The sequence below is a fragment of the Meriones unguiculatus genome, chromosome 20 (genome assembly GCF_030254825.1).
Source record: "Meriones unguiculatus strain TT.TT164.6M chromosome 20, Bangor_MerUng_6.1, whole genome shotgun sequence".
NCBI lineage: Eukaryota > Metazoa > Chordata > Mammalia > Rodentia > Muridae > Meriones > Meriones unguiculatus.
In genome coordinates, this window is record NC_083367.1 from 42,021,377 (window position 1) to 42,041,424 (window position 20,048).

Consider the following 20,048-nt stretch of genomic DNA (forward strand, 5'->3'; position numbering starts at 1 on the left):
AATCATATGAAAGATGGGGGACTTAGTAAGACCTGGAGAGGACAGGAGCTCCACAAGGACCAAATATTTCTGAGCACAGGGTCTTTTCTGAGACTGATTCTCCAACCAAAGACCATGCATGGATATAACCTAGAACCCCTGCTCAGACATAGCCCATGGCAGCTCAGTAACCAAGTGGGTTTCCTTAGTAAGGGGAACAGGAACTATTTCTGACTTGAGCTCAGTAGCTGGTTCTTTGACCTCCCCCCACTCCAAGGGAGGAGCAGCCTTGCTAGGCCACAGAGGAAGAGAATGCAGCCAGCCAGTCCTGATGAGATCTGATAAACTAGGGTCAGATGGAAGGGGAGGAGGTCCTCCCCTATCAGTGAACTTAGAGGGCAGGAGGGAGGAGATGAGGGGGGGATTGAGATGAAATGAGGGAGGGGGCTACAGCTGGGATACAAAGTGAATAAACTGTAATTAATATAAAAAGTAAAAATAAAAAAGTAATAAAGTAAATAAATACTTTTTGTAAACTGAAGAAAAAGACATTTTTAGAGCAGAAGAAAAGGAAGTCGGGGCCAGAGACAGATTGTAAGCGGTTTTCCAGAGTGCTGAACGATAAATAGTTTAACATTTAAGAGAGCTTACTGCTCTTGCAAAGAACCCAGATGCAGTTTCCAGCACCCACCTAGTGGCTAACAACTGTCAGGCTACAGTTCAAAGGGATCTGATGCATTTTCTGGCCTCGGTAGGCTATGGCACTATTGTGGTTTACACGCACACACAGGCAGATAAAATAAATGAGCTTCCAGAGTTTTCATGGTTGTTGGAGACAGAAAGGTTCATAAGTTTTTAAACTGAGACTCCGACATTAGGGAGATGACTCGGTACTGAAGCGCTTGCAGTAAAGGCATAAGAAGCAGAGTTTGGATCTGTAGAACCCGTGTAAACACAGGCAAGTAGGTTGTCCTACTTGTAATGTAAGCATGTAGGAGGCAGAGATTCTGCATCCCCAGAGAAAGCTGGATGGCTATAGGACCCAAGTCAGTAAGTTCTGGGCTTAAGTGAGAGACCCTGACTCAAATAAGGTGAAGAACAACTGAGGAAGAAAGTCAGCTGACATCAATCTCTGGCCTATACACACATACAAACGTACTCGCATTCCCCCCATGTGCCACACACATGCAGACATTCACGAATACCGTGCACACACATGTACACACACACCCACACACATGAACACATTCACATGCTCACACATATTGAAAGCCTGTAGTTGGTAGCCAGGTTAAAGTGAAACAGTAACGGGCTAGTGTACTTATTTTTAATAAAATAAGTGTAGCTGATCAGTTTTGGATCCAAAACCATGATTCAGCCCCTGGCTCTATCTTGGGGGAAGCTCTCTGACAGACTATGGGGATGGTGTCTGGGGAGAACTATGCATGGATGGAGAGGGAAAGCAGTGCGGGGAGCTGTATGGAAACCCAAAGACAGATACCCTGTGTGGGGACAGGCCATTCTACTTGCAGACCCATAAATGACTTAGAAAATTATGTGTAAATGGTCTCACTTAAGTGTGTCACAGTTATCTGGAATGTCTTTATAATACCTGGGGAACGCTGTGTATCTAATTTGCTAAGGATGTTTCTATTACGAAACTGAAACTGTTCCATGCTTTACTTCCCGATACAAATATGGGTCATCTCCTTGCAGTGTTCACTGAGACATTTCTCTCTGGTGCACTGTGCCCAGAAAGCGTTGAATTAGTTCTGCTCTATCAAAACCTTACAAAATTGTCTGAGAGGCACATTGCTTCCATGCCACATTACTAAGATATTATTATTATTTTCTTCCAGGCCCACGTATACGCTTTTTTCAAAGTCAGTACAAAATGAGAGTTTACTAAAAACAAGCAACCAATTTCCCGTGTTCTCTGTAATTTGCAGTGAGGTCAATAAGCTTATTGAGTAAAACAGAAAATCAACAAAATGGTATTTTTTTTTTAAGTTCAATTAGTAAGTGAATGTAATTACTGCTCTGAAATTTTTGCAAAATAATATTGAAAGCAAGAACTTGCCATATTCCCTTTGAAAAGAGCTTACCGAAATGTTCAACAGTTTTGGTAGCTATAACTTTGTACCCACGTTGCGCACCCCTTTTAAACACCTTACCGAAAGGGCAGAAGCTGTTGTGTCTTAGAATGTATAAATTTAAGGGGCACTTTCTTAACTGTTCTGCCTTGCCCTTTTCATGTGCTTTCCGATGGTCTGCCACAGATCACCTCACACCTGTGTTCACACACTCATCTCCACCTCCCCTCAAATCCTTCTTTTCGGATTTTCAGTTTCTTGAACATCCTGGGAAGCCAGAGACCTCACAGACTGTGAGACCAACAGACCGCTTGTTTATGCTTGTGTGTTCGTCTCAAGGCTACTAGCAGTGTTCCAGAGACAGATGGTCTCTCTCCAGTGCCTTTGACATGTAACAACCCAAGGTCTTTAAGGACAAGTTGAATTTATACAAGGCTCTTCCACCCATCAACCCTTCCACCCTTCAACAGGCCTGGCCTTACTCTAAGGACAAAGTCACATTCAAAAATGTGTTTTGAGCTGGAGAGATGGATCAGTGAATAAGAGTGCTTGCTACATAAGCATGAAGACCTGAGTCCAAATCCTTAGCATCCACCTAAAAGCTAGGCATCTAACCTGCACACCTGTAACCCCAACAATGGGAGGGGGAGAGGCAGGTAGATTACCCAGGAGCTCACTAGGCAGCCATCATCATTGAAACAAAGAGCTTTAGACTCAATGAGAGATCCCGTCTCAAGGGAGTAAGGTGGAAAGCAATACAGGAAGACACCCAACACCTTCCCCTGGCCTCGACATGTGTACACATGCAAAACACACACACACACACACACACACACACACATACCACATACTGAAAACACACAGGTTTGCTTGATTAATTGATTGATTGATTGACTAATGCAACTGATGATTAATGCATACAACCCCTTCCCCACCCCTGCTCCCCAGCTATCCTTTACCACACAAGGAGCTTGACCTCTTTTGCGAGAGCAGTGGTAACCGGGATGGGGAGCTAAAACAATGTGCAGGCTCTAGGCTACAGCTGCATAGCTCACAAACAATGGCAATTACTTTTAAACCGATTAATTTAAATTAGGCCACAGGAAAAACAAACCAAATCTCCAGCAAGCAGTCATCTCTCCAGAGCTTATCTGAAGAGTTAAGTGTTCTCGTGTGAATGGTAAACACCACAGGGCATCATTTCTGAGTCCGTACCTTCTGAAGCTTAGAATGATCCTGGCTGAAGATTAACATGGGAGAGGAATCTTCACATTATGTTAAGTGATCATTATATGAGCTGTGCTAGGGATTGTGCTTGTATTTTCTTCAGCTATTTTTTTTTCTAACAAAAATATATGTACCGCAAAGACTGTTTGTGCTATTATGGAAGCCTTATTAACTAATAGAATGTCTGAATTAATAAGCACTAAGTAAATATCAAATTGATGTAAAATTACCAACATTCAGGAGACTGGAGGTGAGAGAAAGGGCTGACACTACTTTCTAGACTGAAAGGGTAACAAAGAGAGCTATAGCCCAACATGGTATCTAAATGTCCCTGTGAGCAGCAGCCTGAGCCATTTCTCCTTAGATAGCAAAGCTAGAGTCTAGGATATCCAATGAAGGCAAGAAGTAGGACATAGCTCAAGGCAGGGGAAGAGGTTGTGTGCTGGAGCCAAACAGTCTGTGAGCATCAGATCCCATGCAAAGCTCCTGAAACACTGTGTTTTAACGAGAGAAGCTTAATTCCTGCTCCACTAGACAGACAGGTAGAATTGACCTCCTCAGACTATACTCCAGAGTGATAATTAGTATAGACCAACTGCCAAGACCCCCTAGGAGCTTTCACTCTGATTAAAGTGAAAGTTTCTTAATGGTCAACAAATTCTTCACTTGATTGAAGTATATACGTTTATATACACATATGTAAACTCATCCTTAGAAGCAAGGATACAACTTTCTTCTGTTCTAAGTGCCTAAGCCATACAAGTTAATTCTATTCAAAAAGAGTAATCTTACAAATGTCTTCACAGCTTTGCTGAGCTACAACTGACATAAAAAAACTCCATATATTTCGTGTTTGCTTCGGTAAGTTTTATATACGTGTGTCTGTGGAGCCATTACCACAATCAAGACACACCTGCCACACTCTGCCACCCAGAATATCAAGTGTCCTCTTTCATCTCTGTACTATGTCCTGACTCAGTATCATCATGCTTTCTGCCTGCTCTATGAGAGTGTACCCGGCTCTCTAACACGGTTCCTCAGTAGCATACGAAGCTCTGGCAGCAGAAGGCGTGGCAGAGATATAACCGAAGCTGCAGTTTTGCTTCTGGGTTCTGCCATGAACACTAGACAGTCACTTTGAGTAATGATGCTCCTCCGGCGCCGGGCTCCAGAAGGGCCAGCGTCTACAGGGGCAGGCCGTTCTTGCAACATCCTCTGATGGCTGACATAGGACCACTGTGATTGACTCTCCTAACATCCTGGAGAGTGAATTGCAGAGCCTGCATTTGCGTCCCATGGAAAAGCCAGGTGCAGCAGTGTGCACTGTAACCTAGGTGTGCTAGTAGTTCGAAGTCAGAGACAGGAGGGTCCCTGGGGCTTGCTGGCTGGCTAGACTAGCAGACTCCATGAGCTCTTGGCTCAGTAAGGATCTTGTCTCAAAAACTAGGGTGGAGAAAAATTAAGAATGACTCCAGTCATGGACCTCTGGCCTCTATGAACATTGTATGGATGTGCACACACACAAACATACACCAAAAATAAAGCCAAGACTTGATGGCTCATGAGTGGGATACCATCCCTAGGGGAACGGAGGCAGATAGGTCCCTGGAACTTGCTAACCAATGAACCTACCCCCGTTAGTGAGCCATCGGCCACTGAGAGACCCTGTCTCGAAAGAGAGCTACAGCATGCAAGCCTAAAGGAATAACACAAGTTAGGTCTCTGACCCCCACACATATGCACACGTGTGTGCACAAGCACATACACACACATACACACGCACACACACAAAGAAGTTGCTATAGCTACAAGTGGAAATGCAGAATATGCTCGTTATATGACATTTTGAAGTGTACTGCTGGTTATGGAAAAGTACAGATGACATATCGTGAGTGGAGAAAGGAGAGTCTATTTTACACAGGCCTCATTTGAATCAAGGAACGTTTGTGGAAATCTGACTCTAAGCCAGGCTCTTTGCCTAGCAGCGTTTCTGAGGTCCTTTCCTCTCTACTATCAGGTGGGATGGTTTTTTGTCTCATGCCTAGCTTCTTCAGAGAGATGGCAGCTCTTTGATTAGCCTCCTTGTAATGACAATGTAACTGATTTCATCCAAGTAAGAATAGTCCTTGCATTTCAGAGAATCCCATTACCTGGAAAACTTTACTCAATTCCTCTTCTTTTGGTGAAATTACCTCCTTTGCTTAATTACAAATGCAGTGTTTTCCCACCAGCAATATAATACCTACTTACCCTAAATGTCTCAAAGTAAAAAAAAAAAAAAAAAAAAAAAAAACTTAAAGCGTTAAGTAAAATTGATTTCTTCTGACCAGATCGAAAACAACATTACAGCTTACTGGTTAATCGATGCAAATTTTGCTAATGCCATAGGTAATCAAAGCCACTTGTAAAAGAAGCACCTATTTCATGAGCAACCTATTTCACGAATCTGAATCGTCTGTTTACTGAGAGTTTGCTTTCACTAAGGCAGTTTCGGGATAAGAAAAGAATATTTTCCCAGGGCAATCACATTGTGTAGGATGTGTTATGTTCCAGGTATGGTTGCAGATGTGAGCAAAATAATCCAGAAATATTTTTAGTGCAAAAGACTCCTAGGGCCATTTATAAATTGAAAACAAGCCAGATATAATGCCAACTAGGTGTAATTCCAGCACTCAGAAGATGGAGACAGACAGGTCTCTGTAAAATTGAAGCCCAGCCTGGTCTACATAAGTTCAAGGCCAGCCAGGGCTATACGTGACAGGAGAGATGGCTCAGTTGTTAAGAGCACTCGCTGTTCTTTTAGGGAACCTGCATTTGGTTTCCATCAGCTACAGCTCATAAACATTTCTATCTTCGGTTCCAGGGAATCCAATGGCCACTTGGAGCCCTCTCGGTCACCAAACACAAATGCGGCACACATATATACATTCAGGGGAAAACACTCACATATAAAACTCTGTAACTTTAAAAACCAACTCAGCTGCTGGTTATGTCAACTTTACACACAGTCATCCCAAAGGAGGTCTAGTCGGTGGTGACCAGGAGGGTAAGTTCCCACAGTTCACTGAATCTTAATTTTGACATTTTTCTTATAGTGATGAGTGGTAGTTTCACACGAGGAAAATGTTAATTATGACTACAGGTTTTTTTATAAGTATGCAGTATCAAATACACAAAATACGACCAGTACTATATTGTAATATCAAAGATTCAACAAATATCAAAATTTTAAATTTTGAAAGACATTTTTTAACTAATTTTCTTGTGAGTTTTTTACATCATGCACCCCAGTCCCACTCATTTCCCTGTCCTTTCATATCCACCCTTCACGGTTGCAACCTACCCCCAAAATAAAAACATAGAAACAAACAAGCTAACCACAGCATAGAAAACATCTTATCACAGAATCTATACTATATCACAGTATGTCCACACATCTTCACCTGAGAATGTTCATTTCAATGGCCTGGTTTGAGATCTCTGGCTTCTGTGACACCATCAAAACTGTATCTTCACTGGGGCTCCTCCAGGTCATCCTGTTACTTGCCTGTGACACAGAGATCCCAAGCTTTGGATCAGCAGGACTGACCCACCCCTTCCCAACCATTCACAGATGGAATTGATTTGGGGGTGGACCAACTCAGACCCTTGTACCAGGACCTGGGTGGCAGCCGAGTTGGTCAGTGCTCAGCTCTCCCCTATCTACACTACCCGGGCAAGCTCTCCAGCACTGCCGTAGCTAGGGCACTCAATGCCATCATTAGCAGGAAATAGGGTCGGCTCTCCTGCTCTCATGCCCTTGTGCCAGCTCACCTGAAGCCACACCTCCAGAGCCAGAGCCAGTACCACTATGCTGCCCAGTCAAGATGAGGCAACTACCGCACACTGAGAGGGGCTGAGCCAGGTCTCCTGCTCTCACACCCTCGGAACTGGCTCTCCAGGCCTTCCCTATCAGTGACAGCTCCACTGTGCTGCCCAGGTGACAACTTTCCTGTTGTCATCTGTGCTAGAGGCACCTTTCCTGAGGGCTTCAGATGGTGAGGACCAGGGCCAGCTCACCTGTTCTCACGACCCTGGGGCCAGCTCACCCAGCTGCCACAGATGGTGAGGGACAAAGGGAGGGGGGCTCATTCCCCTCTCTCCCATGCCACTTCATCACAGATGAGTAGCGGTCCCAGCTCTCAGTGCTCTCCTACTTGGGCCTGCTCACCTGTGCCTCCACCGTCAGGGTCAGCTCTGCTGTGCTATGCTGTCCAAGCATAGGTCCAGGCAAGGTTAAGGGCCTATTTCCGAAGTGTTGCAGCTGGTGAGAGGCAGAGCTTCATTGTGTGCTGGCCAATTGCTTGTCTTTAGTATGGCCTTGGCCCACCTGTACCGGGGGCCAGAGGGCAGGTCTGTAGGTGGCATAGTGATCTGCAGGTCTCTGTCTTCCTCCTCCAGATCTGCACTGACTAGACTTGATTTGATTTTTACGTGGTGTAGGCATGGAACAACTTGGGCCACCAAGCCAGGCACCAAGTCAGGATGAACAAAGAACTACCATCTGTTCTGCCCCTGACTGATATATGAACGCCACCAACAAGGTATCTCTGTCCATTCCAGGGGGTCAAATACCAATTTTTAATGAATTAACATCATAGAATTACGTTAGAATCATACCAAATAGGACAATTGGACTGTTATTCATGCATACACTTCCTAAAGGTACCGAACACCTCGTGGTAACTTGCATGTTTTAATGAAACTCTCAGTTGAATTCTTTTATTTATTTTTCAATTTTTATTACAATTTATCCACTTTGTATCCCAGCTGTAACCCCATTCCTCATCCCCTTCCAAGCCCTCCTTTCCTCCCTCTTCCCCTCCCATGCCCCTCCCTCAGTCTGCTGATAGGGGAGGTCCTCCTCTCCTTTCATCTGACCCTAGTCTATCAGATCTCATCAGGACTGTCTGCATTGTCTTCCTCTGTGGCTTCGTAAGGCCACACCCCCTCAAGGGGGGGGGTGATCAAGGAACCAGCCACTGAGTTCATGTCAGATACAGTCTCTGTTCCCCTTACTAGGAAACCCACTTGGAGTCTGAGCTGCCATGAGCTACATCTGTGCAGGGGTTCTAGATTATCTTCATACATGGTCCTTGGTTGGACAAGGAGAGCAACAGAACCAAAAAATCTGGGCTCAGTCACATTCTTTGGCTTGCATTGTTAGGAGGCCTTTGGAGGGAGGATGCTACATTTCAGCTCTCCTGAGCTGTCATCAGCATTCAAGCCCTTGTCTTTTTTTTCCTAATATGTATGTCCATCTTGCAAACCAAACTTTTCACTCACAATTATTCTGTTGCCCTTGGATCCCCGCAAAATAAAGTAGCCACTTGGTTTTGGTGATAATCAAGAGAGATCACTCTTCTCTAAAGCAGAAAACTCGATGGATTGTTTATACAGACTCTTGCTGTCTCTGCCATGGATCTTCTGGATCTTCATGGTCTTGGGGGTTGTGGAGATGAGGAGGAGCCCAGAGTATGTGCTCCAAGACCTGCCACGATTTCAAAGGGGATGGATTAAAAGGTGAAAATAAGGTTTGGGTGTAAATTAAGCCTGACCCAGGGAAGATAATCTTCAAAGCCACAAAAAATGGTCTGGTGACCTGAACTTTAGGCTGTGAGTGATAATCTCAGTGGAAAAGTAAGCTCAATTTTCTTTGCATAGGCATTCATCAGAAGGTCAGTAGCTGTCAGGGAAGCAGCATTGACTTTTTGAGGTGAGCACCTGCAGATGAGCTCTATGACCTCCATAGAGCCAAACAAAATTCAGCAGAGTAGTAAAATAAAATCAGCCCTGTCTGTGAGTGCTGATGATATCTGTTGAGATGAGACCAAGAGAATGGTAGGAACTGAGAGAAATGCTGGGAAATCTTAGAGCCGGGCCACCTTGAAGAAAATACCCATGGTATGTGTACTAGCTGTGGGGCTGGAGTTAAGACAAGAAAGGTGTTAATTTAACCCTTGCTGTGTTTAGAAAGGAGCCCAGTCAATTCTCATAACACAAAGCCTAACTCCAAAGTATAGATTTTCACTAGAGGGAAAGGAAAAAGTGTCTGCTCACTGCATATCTGAATGAAAATATCACTCTAGCTCTTAGTAGGGGTTAGAGGAATGGAGTATAGTTTCACACCCTGTCACTTCCTTGTTGTGTGATTTGAATAACATAAAGAAATCTCTCCAGTTCAAATATTTTTAAAGTAAAAGTCAAAACTCCACCCTATTTTGTACAGCAGGATTTTTCAATATTAAAAAAAGATAAAATACGTAGAGATCTTTTGGAAATTATAGCACCAGACAAGGTACTGAAAACACATTCCAGGTGTGGTGATTGATATATGCCTTTAATCCCAACACTGGAAAGATAGAGGCAGGTGTATCTCTGTGAGTTCTAGGCCAGCTTGCTCTACATAGTATATTCAACAGTCAAGATTGTTCAGGCATTTTCTTGCCCTTTATACACTATTTAGATAATAATTTCTCTTTGGGGCTGGAGAGAGGATCTGCAGTTAAGAGTACTTGCTGCCTTCCAGAGGACAAGGAATTCAAATCTCAGTAGATAAATGGTGTCTCATAACCACCTGAACATCCAATTCCTGGAGTTCTAAGGCCTTTTTCCTCCTTCTTCAGCCATTTCAAGCATGAGAAGCACATGTATACATACAGTCAGAACACTCACACATAGAAAATATATCTTTACAAAAAATTCTTTCACTTTAAACCAGCACAATTACTTTTCCCTTTTTACTTATTTTATTCTCATGCAAAAGCAATATTGATAAAATCATAGCTTTGTATGTTTAATATAAAATTTCAAAGAGTATTAAAATTAATATGTATTTATTAAATGTCTAAAAATTCTTTATATCCTGCCTCATAAATATGGCTCAATAAGAGGTCCTTAAAAGAGAAACAAGAAATAAGACTCTGGGATAAGGATGGAGAGGATGTGGAGAAAGGGGAAACCTTCTCCATTGCTGGTGGGAATGTAAACTTGTACAAGCACTTGGGAAATCAGTCTGGTGCTTTCTCAGACAATTAGGAATAGTGCTTCCTCAAGATCCAGTTAGACCACTTCCAGGCATATAGCCAAAATATGCTCAACTATACAACAAGGACATTTGCTCAACTATGCTCATAGCAGATTTATTCGTAATAGCTAGAATTTGGAAACAACCTAGATGTCCCTCAATGAAGAAATGGATACAGAAATTGTGGTACATTTACACAATGTAATAATACTCAACAACTAAAAACAGGGAAATCATGGAATTTGCAGGCAAATGGTGGGAACTAGAAAAGATCATCTTGAGTGAGGTAACCCAAAAACAGAAAGACACACATGGTATATATTCACTTATAAGTGGATATTAGACATATAAGATAAACATACTAAAATCTATACTCCTAAAGAAATTAAACAACAAGGAAGACCCTAGGGAAGATGCTCAATCTTCATTCAAAAGGGCAAACATGATAGACATTGGAAGCAGGAGAAGACAGGGAACAGGACAGGAGCCTACCAGAGATGGTCTCTGAAAGACTCTACTGATTGAGGTATCAATCAGCAGAGGCTGAGACTCAAACTTTGGGCAGAATGCATGGAATTTTATCTAAGAAGGACAGATAGAAAGACCTGGATGGGACATGAGCTCTAAAAGGAGACCAACAGCCAAAAAAAGAAAAAAAAGGAAGAGAAAAGAAAAAAAACCCTGAGCCCTGGGGGGCCCTGAAGAGAATGATACTCCAACCGAGGACCATGCATAGAGAGGATATAAAAAGCCTGTTCAGGTGTAGCCCATAGACTCAGCCTCCTAGTGGGTTACCTAGTAAGGGCAACAAGGACTGTCTCTGACATGAACTAAGTGGCAGGCTCTCTGATCACCTCCCCCTGGAGGGGAGGCAGACTTACCAGGTCACAGAGGAAGACATTGCAACCAGTCCTAATGAGAACTGATAGGCTAGAGTCAGACAGAAGGGGAGGAGGACCTCCCCTATCAGTGGACTAGGAGAGGGACATAAGTGGAGAAGAGGGAGAGAGGGTGGGATTGGGAGAAGATGAGAGAGGAGGCTACAGCCTCTGATAAAGTCATCAGAGGCTAAGGTCTTAGTGAATGCTAATTGTTTCTCTTTCAAACATACTCACTCAGCCTACAAGGGCAGCACTGGTTGTTAAGGTGAGCTGAAAGACTGTTTTGAAAACTCTTCAAAATAGCTGAAGGCACCTGGAAGAGTGCAATTCCAGGAAAAACTTGATTTGGGATTTTTAAAAAAATATCGATTTGGGGCTGACTACTCATTGTTCCCAGAGGTAGAGAAACCTCGCACATTCTGCAGTTCAGAAATTTTTCAAAACGCCTATTTCAGAGGACAGACTTTAAACTTCTTCCGTATATCCCCAGCTGTGATGAAACATGTTGGCATGGTGACACAACTTTGATGATTGAGTTGAAGTAAGGGTCTATTGTGTTACTTTTAAACACAACGCATTCAGTACCACACACTGAGCCTTCCAAACGGGGAAATAAATACCACATAAATCCAGAGGTGCGTGTCTGGTGCTTGCTTCCTGGGGAGCAGTTTGTATAGTTAAGGTTTATCACCTTAAGTTACCTCTTCCGTCATCTTCCTTCACGGAAGCAAGATTCTTCCCAGGTATAGGAAGCCTGTCGTGGTGATGTCCAAAACACCTGGAGCATCTGTCCTCATGCTCTGAAGTAGGAAGACAGGAAGACAGACAAGGAGCAGCAGTGGATGCCCCCATCTTAACAGATCCACCCCACTTCAACGCCATGTGTCAGAGACTCCACACAGCTTTTGTCCCGGGAATGTGACAAACCCGGTGCGGGATGGGCTAAGTACAGCGATATACAAACCTAGAAGTTCATACACACACCAGAACATGAAGGCAGTAGAGGAAACACCTACAGATTTCCCTCCTAAAGATAGTTTTATTCCTTTGACATGCCTGTAAATCATCAGAAGGGGCGTTTCACACTCAGCACTCATCGGCAGAGTGCTCTGACGGGGGGGAGGGGAGCGTCAGAATGGGACCGGCATCTCACTGAGCAGCACTCTTAAAAGACACCAGTGCAATCTGGAGACACTACAAATAGAATGTGAGGTAATGCAGGGGTTTGCCTTTTCATATATATTTTTAAAGCATGTTACTTTGGTGCTATGGAACTGCCCTAGATAAATGTACTGTAAACCCCTGCAAGGCCCTGCTTATTCAGCTTAATAACCTCGTTGTGCTTTCTAAATAATGTACGGATTTGATTCATTATTTAGAAATCTGAGTTACCACAGTAATGAACTGCATGTTACAGTTCCATGAGACTTCCAGTACTGCAGAGGTTTCCAGACTCGTGTGGCAACAGACCTAACTGAATTTCCAAGTTGGCTTGAAAACCAAAAGAAAAAAGAATCCACTTTCAAATGTCAGAGATAACACATTGCCAATCATCAGGGACCCTCCCCAACTTAAAGAAAGGGACAGGTTAACTGTCCTCAGACCAAATGCCAGGGTCCTCAGCAACACTTTTCATTTCACTCGTCTCTGTCTCTACCCTGTCTGTAGATAGTTCCCACAAAGTCTGAGGCTTGTAATAGCTGTCCAGCCTACTGATACTAAGAAGCCGTATACAATATATATTTTGGAACCAAATATTTCTTTTCCCCATTGACCCTTGAATCCTTGAGAATAACTGTCACCTTCTGCAAATGGTTTCACTAAGTAAAATGTCAATTGGCTGTAAGTAGTGATGAAGAAATGGTCATGTGATTAATGTGGCAGTTTAGGTTGTTGTGATTAGTCACAGAAAAAAAAAAAAAACAGTTAAACTTCCTCCTGAAGAAACATGCTATGTTAAGGCAAATGGCCTGCCTGCAGACCTATAGAAAGAAAGAGTCAGGCAGTGTTAAAAGCTGCCTATTGATTCAGACCACGACTGAAAGTCATGGGCTGATGTAAATGAAAATGTGTCAAGAGTTGATATCGATTTTTTTCTTAAATCAGGCCATCTCTGGGGAAATACTGCTAGCCATTCTGCTGCTCTTTCCTATGAAGGAAATAGGTTCTTTTCCACAAGACTACACATGTCCAGACATCAAAAATGTTCTCTTTAGCAGAGGTGTGGTAGAATGTCAGTCCATCGTCTGTAGCCTCTGCTTGAAGAAAATGGCCCAGGGAACCCATGTTCAGAAGAAACACAAAAGACAGTGAAAAGTTTGTATGCAGGAGGGAGGACTAGGTGTGAGGATAGGTGCACACTACATTCTTGGATATTAGCATGTTGTACCTGGCTTATCATACATGTTTTCCTTAATATAGGAACTTTCATTTAATGTCTCAAAATAAGAGGCATAACAGAAGAGTAAGTTTACACTTAGAGGGTGCTGTTTACAGACAAATACAATACAAAGGAGACATAGCTTAGGGATCATTTAAGTGCTCTTTCTTTTCCTATAGTCTTCAGGAAGACCTGCCACATTCTCTCTTCTCTTACAGAACTATTCCAAGCTGGGCATCATCCATAGATTACTGCGCTTGTAAATATTGGCTAATGATATAAGAAAAGGACAGGAGCTGTAATAATCACGGAGCTTCGGGTCAGATCTGTAGGGATTTCCACTGTGTAGGCAAGGCTGGGCAAGACGTGCTTTCCAATATTAGGCAATTAGAATAGGAAATTAGTGTGGAAGAGGAGAGAGGTCATCACCTGCCAATATGTGTGGATTATTTGTAATAACTACTGGGATTAGAGAAAACCCTAATAAACTGAAAAGGGACCCAGCCATCCCCTTCATGGTGTCTTGGACACCTAAATCCATTTAGTTTGATTCAGTGGTCTTAGGCACATACTCACAAAGAAAAATAGGTTATTTTTGTGTTGTTGTTCTTGATTAGCCAAGGATCTTGGCAATAGTCTCAGTTTTATGATCTGAAAACTTTGTTTATAGGTTTAAGGATGGAACAGTGATCTGAAATGAAACTTATGGGTGTGAGGCTGCCAAGCTGTGGCAGTTCTACACCAAATGTCCTGAATGTGTAGGAGAAACTTTCAGAAGAAGGTTCATCTCTAGAACAAATGACATAACACATGACCTAAGTGGATGGAACTTTTAAACTAGGCCCCCTCTCTTAAAGTATCTGCAATTAGCATATAGCTTTTCAGACAAGAAGTGCATGCTGGCTCTGTAGTTAACTAACATGCCTAGACTTATAGGGAGTTGTAAAGGGTGTCCCCTGGGGCTTTCTGGGAAGGAGAGTCTTTCTGGAACAAACAAGACCGGCCAGAGCCAGGCACTTTCATCTGTAGTGAATTCTAGACCAGCCCTTGGCATCTTTGCCTTCTGTCATTCACTGCACTGCTGTCTTTGTTGTCATGTAATTTCGGATACATAGCTGTGAACTCTCCTGGAGCATGGCCAACTCGATTAAGATAGAGACTGTGCTTCTATGGGCTACATCAGTGCAGGGGTTCTAGGTGATCTCCATGAATGGTCCTTGTTTGGAGTATAAGTCTCAGAAAACACCTCTGTGTCCAGATTTTTTGGTTCTGTTGCTCTCTTTGTGGAACTCATGTCCTCTCCAGGTATTTCTATCTCCCCCTCTTTCATAAGATTCCCTGCATCCTGCCCAAAGTTTGGTTATAAGTCTCAGCATCTGCTTTGATACATTGCTGGGTAGAGTCTTTTACAGGCCCTCTGTGGTAGGCTACTGTCCTGTTTCCTGTTTTATCCTTCTTCCAATGTCCATCCTGTTTGTCTTTCTTTCTGGGTGAGGATTAATCGTGTTACCCAGGGTCCTCCTTCTTGCTTAGCTTCTTAAAGTGTACAGATTTTAGTATGTTTATCCTATATTATATGTCTAATATTCACTTTTAAGTGGGTATATACCATGTGTGTCTTTCTGCTTCTGGGATACCTCACTCAGAATGAATCCCTGCACAGTTGTAGCACATGGTAGATCAGTGTCCAAGTGGATTCCTTAGTAAGGGGTACAGGGACTGTCTCTGACATGAACTCAGTGGCCTGCTCTTTGATCACCTCCTCCTGAGGGGGGACCAGCCTTACCGGGCCACAGAGGAAGACAATGCAGCCAGTCCTGATGAGAGCTGATAGACTAAGGTCAGATGGAAAGGGAGGAGGACCTCCTCTATCACTGGACGGGAGAAGGACCTGGGTGGAGAAGAGGGAGAAAGGGTGGGATTAGGAGGGGAAGAGGCAGGAAGCAACACATAAGATAAAAAGTGAATAAACAGTAATTAATAAAAATAAAATTTTAAAAATGTTTTTGACATGAAAAAACAGAAACTGTGGATTGCAGTTCATTTCATTACTAGAAGTACATAACTTCATAACTTCACAAGGAGAAATGTACTTATAGAGATACATACACCTATGTGTGTGAGTATACACTTACAGGTATGTGTATATGTAGGTATACACATAAGTACAAGAGGAATTAGCCTTCTCAGAACATTAAATCATGTGACCCTTCATTCTGAAACCACCAAAATAAGTGTCAATGGCATTACATAATTATTTATTTCAGAATGAACTCTCAAATTAGCTCAGAAAAATTCTGTTCAGGATAGAAATAAATACTTTTCCTTATGTGTTATGATTGGCACAGCCCATTCAGCAAGTAGTTCCTAGTTGTCTTTCTCTCATGCTTAGTATAGAAATATCATTTGGAAATATGTTCATATGTGTCTGAGGCAATGAATGGAAAGTATTTAATGATGTACATGAAGTCTTCAAGGGCATATAATATCATACAGTGGTGCAGTATCAATCATCACTTTCACATTTGTTTCTTTATCCAGATGTGATGGCCACCTTGGGTTTTCCTTCTAGAGTGCGCGTTCATGTTTTAAAGTACTAGAGAGGGTGGCACACAAGTAACTCATACACTTGTCTTTGTAAAAACTAAAACAAAATGCTTGAATATTAACCAGAAAAAAAAGAGTACATATCTCCAACGCCTACACAAATGCTGGAAGATCCTGTAGTCCTGTTACTCAAAGCCAGAGATGGGATTCCTATGAGAAGCCATGGAAAATCTGTAGAAACAAAAATAAATCACAACATATAAAGGAAAATAAATAACCAATAGTTCACTCCTTAGTAATAAATAATGTCATAAATATGGTTAAATGTTGTAAGGGGAAGATTTTTCAAATACAGTTTTTATTTTAGTTGCTTAAGAACAACAAATGATAAATATTCCAATAGCAAGTGACCCTTTTCACAAATATTTCTACGCAGGATCAAGTTTTCCATGGACTTCTTGAACTGTATCAATCTTAAAAACCCGTTCCACATGTTTATTAACTAACCTAAGCTCCAATTTCATTTGTATCTATGTGTCTCAATGTACAGATGCATAAATATTTCATATCAGTAAATTGTTCCAAATAACAACTCATTGATATGACAGAATTATCCTAGTGGGTGAATTTTTAATTGTCTGATTTTGTGTTCTTTGGGAAGAAAAGCAATCAGAAACTTGATGAAGCTCTTTTTGCTTTTTTTCTTTTTTATTGTGCCGAAGAGACCGGGTGCGACAAGGCACAGCATGCCGTTCTCTGTCAGGGGCGTATTTACATTCATTGCTAAATGATTCAGCATAAATGTGTTTTTAACTCTAGCAAACCTTAAAATAATAAAGCCTCACATTCAGGCTTTATGCGAACATGCAAATGCTGATGTGAATAAGGCATACACTTTCAGTGACAGAGCGGTTTAGTGATAATTTTGTTGCCCTGCTCTATCGATCAGGCCTTGTGGTATATGAGGGAGCCCCCTAGTGGCACCTACTTACCAAGTAAATTTCCAAACTTGGTTGATTCTTCTCCTTACTAATCAGTTAGACCGGTTTTGATAAGTGTATGTACTCCGACGACTTTTTCTCTAGTTACCCAGCCCAAGCAGACCTCCTTCACCTCTCACAGACATTGACAAGATTGTGGCAGCAAAAATGTCGCCGTAATATCCACAGCTGTGCAAATGCTCAGATGCTAAAAGCCTTTTTCATCTTGCAGTGTTCCTGGTCATCTCAGAAGTCATGTGGGGATTTGATACTTTAAAAAAAAAAAGCACAGTAATTAGAAGTTCACGGAGTTTAAAAAAAATGCAAAATCTTCACAGTGTTACCACTGAGGTAGCCAGGCGACATGCTTAAAACTTGTTCTCATTAGATATCATGACTTGAAAAGTTGCAAACTTCTGCCCGCTTGGAGAAAGTGAGCTGCGCTGTACAGTTCTGATGCCCATCCATCTGGGTCCCACCCACGCCTCTGCATTCACCTTCTAGAATCATCCTCTAAAGGTGTGTGATGGCTGCCTAAGGCTTCCTGCATGCCCATAAAGGGTGAGACGAACCAAGCCCGAGACAGGGTGAGTGAGGGCATGCATCACGGAGAGAACAACCTTATAAAGAGTAGAAATCTGGAAACAGCTTGACTTTGCATTGGGCCTTACTGAAACATAGAATGAGAGGTGGCTGTCTAGCTCAGGAAATCTATCGAGAGATGTAACCAGGGCCGGCCAGGCTAAGGATGACCTCTGAGAAACCTGGGATGGATTCATTTATTTTGGATGCCAGTAGGAAAATATTGTTAGATCAGTCAGATCTGTGTGTTCAAGAATCAGCCTAGGTCATGGGAGGACAAGTGAGATGAAATAACATCTCAGTCAGGTTGATATTTAGTTCAGGCAGGAAGTGGTAATAGTTTTACCTGCAGTAAAGCGAAGTGATTTCTGGACCACTGACGTGCTGAGCAACAGAATTCACCGGGACTGGTCAAAGTCCCACACACTGCCCTACCTCAGCTCAGCAAACCACCCATCTTGCGTTCTTCAGTTTTCTGCCCCTATCTTTGACAAAACTACGGCTTCTGTCCATCTCCCCAACTGGGTTCACGTGAGCCTCTCATAGTCTTCAGCCTTGAAGAAAGGCATGAGTTGGGAGGCCAGCATTTTACTTCGTTGGAAGGTAGGAAGCACAGAAAAGGAGAAATGAGTAAGAGGTCAGGTCCAGGAGTGGGTAGAGGACTTAGATGCTGTGTGTTTTTTTCTGAGACAGACAAAAGTCCTGAATGACTTATAGATCTGAACCTAACAGCTGAGAGGATGCAGATTCTTCTTACTCCTTACACAGTGAACAAAACTGAACCAAACTAAACTGTACTGATTTCCTATTCTGCTTAAGAAATCTCCACACGTTACAGCTAAAGAGCATGCACAGCTGGGCATGGTCTCACACACCTATCACCAGCACTTAGGAGACAGAGAGACAAGGTCTTGAGTTTGAGGCAATCTTAGACATGGTCTAGTTGGGTTTCCTGCTTCAAGATCTCACAAGACTGCCAGTCAGGCATTGGCCAGAGCTTGGTTCTCATTTAAACTATCTCGTTTAGGACCTCCATCTGTGCTTACATGGTTGTTAACAGAATTTAGTTCCCAGTAGTTAAAGGTACATTTGAACCTTCTTCTGCAAAGCCACGAACAAAGATGCCTACTAGAGAGACAATTGTACACAATATCACTAAATGCCTAGTGATACTCTATCACTTTTTCCATTCTATTGGCCAGTCATAGGTCACAGCCATACTCAAGAAATGAAGGTTTCACAAAAAAAAAAAAAAAAAAGAGCTTCATCTGAATTATCCATGGTTCTGCTCATGTTTACAGAATGTAATGTTTCTGAGGGAAGGAACCTCCAGCCTCTAAGAAAATTCCATTACGCTTTAATATAGACCATCATCAAACATGTTTAAGATTATTACAATAAAAATATGTATCCTGAATATAGCTACCATTTGGGAAAGGGATAAAAATAACTCCATTCCTTTTTATAGTTAAAACCCATTCAGAAAGGGTTCTATTGTATGTTTTCAATAAAAGTTTGTTCTCCAGCAATTCATATACCTCTGAGAAATCTCAGGTCATGATTTTCAAACTAAAAAGAAGAAAATCCGAGAATAGTTAGCCCCAAATAACACTGTCACCACGCGTGCTGATCCTGGTTGCTCCCTGCCACTGAGTCAAGTGTCACTCGCTGGGGACACTCAGTGGCATGCTGGAACTCTGGAGGAAACTGGGGGAGAAAAAAATGAGCAAGGATATTTTGACATCCAGAAGTCAGAATCAACACTAGCCAGGAAGGTTACCTCAAAGGTTACCTCAGACAAATAGAAGGAGACCATACAAACAAAGAGAGAAAACAAAGTGTCCTGAAAACAAAATCCCAAAAGGAAAAAGAAGCCGGAGATTCCACATGAGGATGTTCTCAGGCTCTGTGGGAGGAGTCAGGTTGGCAGATAGACGTGTGCCAAGTGCACGGATCATCTGCCTGAGACCCACGCTCTTTAGTCATGCAGCATATTTTTAAGGCAGCACAGGGTATATGGAGAGTCACAGCACTTGATGTCAGATTCGAGTCCATCCTACCTTTACTGTGTAACCTTAGACTCACTGATAAGCTTAGCCTTAGCCTAGGCTGTCACCAATCTCAGGAGTTTATAAAAACAAAATGTGATTATGTATATACAAAATGCCAGGCAGCTGGTAAGAATACAACATATATATATATATTGATTTTTTAATTTCACTTATGTTTTTATTTTTCCCGCTGTTAAAACCAAAATGGCTACCAAATTACGACTTGTATTAGTTCCGTCACATACTTCTCTGATCAAGTACC

The 20,048-nt window shown here is 42.4% G+C and overlaps 1 protein-coding gene and 1 non-coding gene across 4 annotated transcripts in view; one reads left to right on the forward strand and one right to left on the reverse strand.

Moving 5' to 3' along the window:
• The window catches only part of Hs3st5 (heparan sulfate-glucosamine 3-sulfotransferase 5), a 283,018-nt gene that overhangs the window by 234,576 nt on the left and 28,394 nt on the right, over positions 1 to 20,048 (forward strand). The gene's annotated exons all lie outside the window — the stretch shown is intronic.
• Positions 7,769 to 7,906, reverse strand: LOC132649665 (small nucleolar RNA SNORA48). The gene has a single exon (XR_009588142.1). It is a non-coding gene; the product is annotated as a small nucleolar RNA SNORA48 (small nucleolar RNA).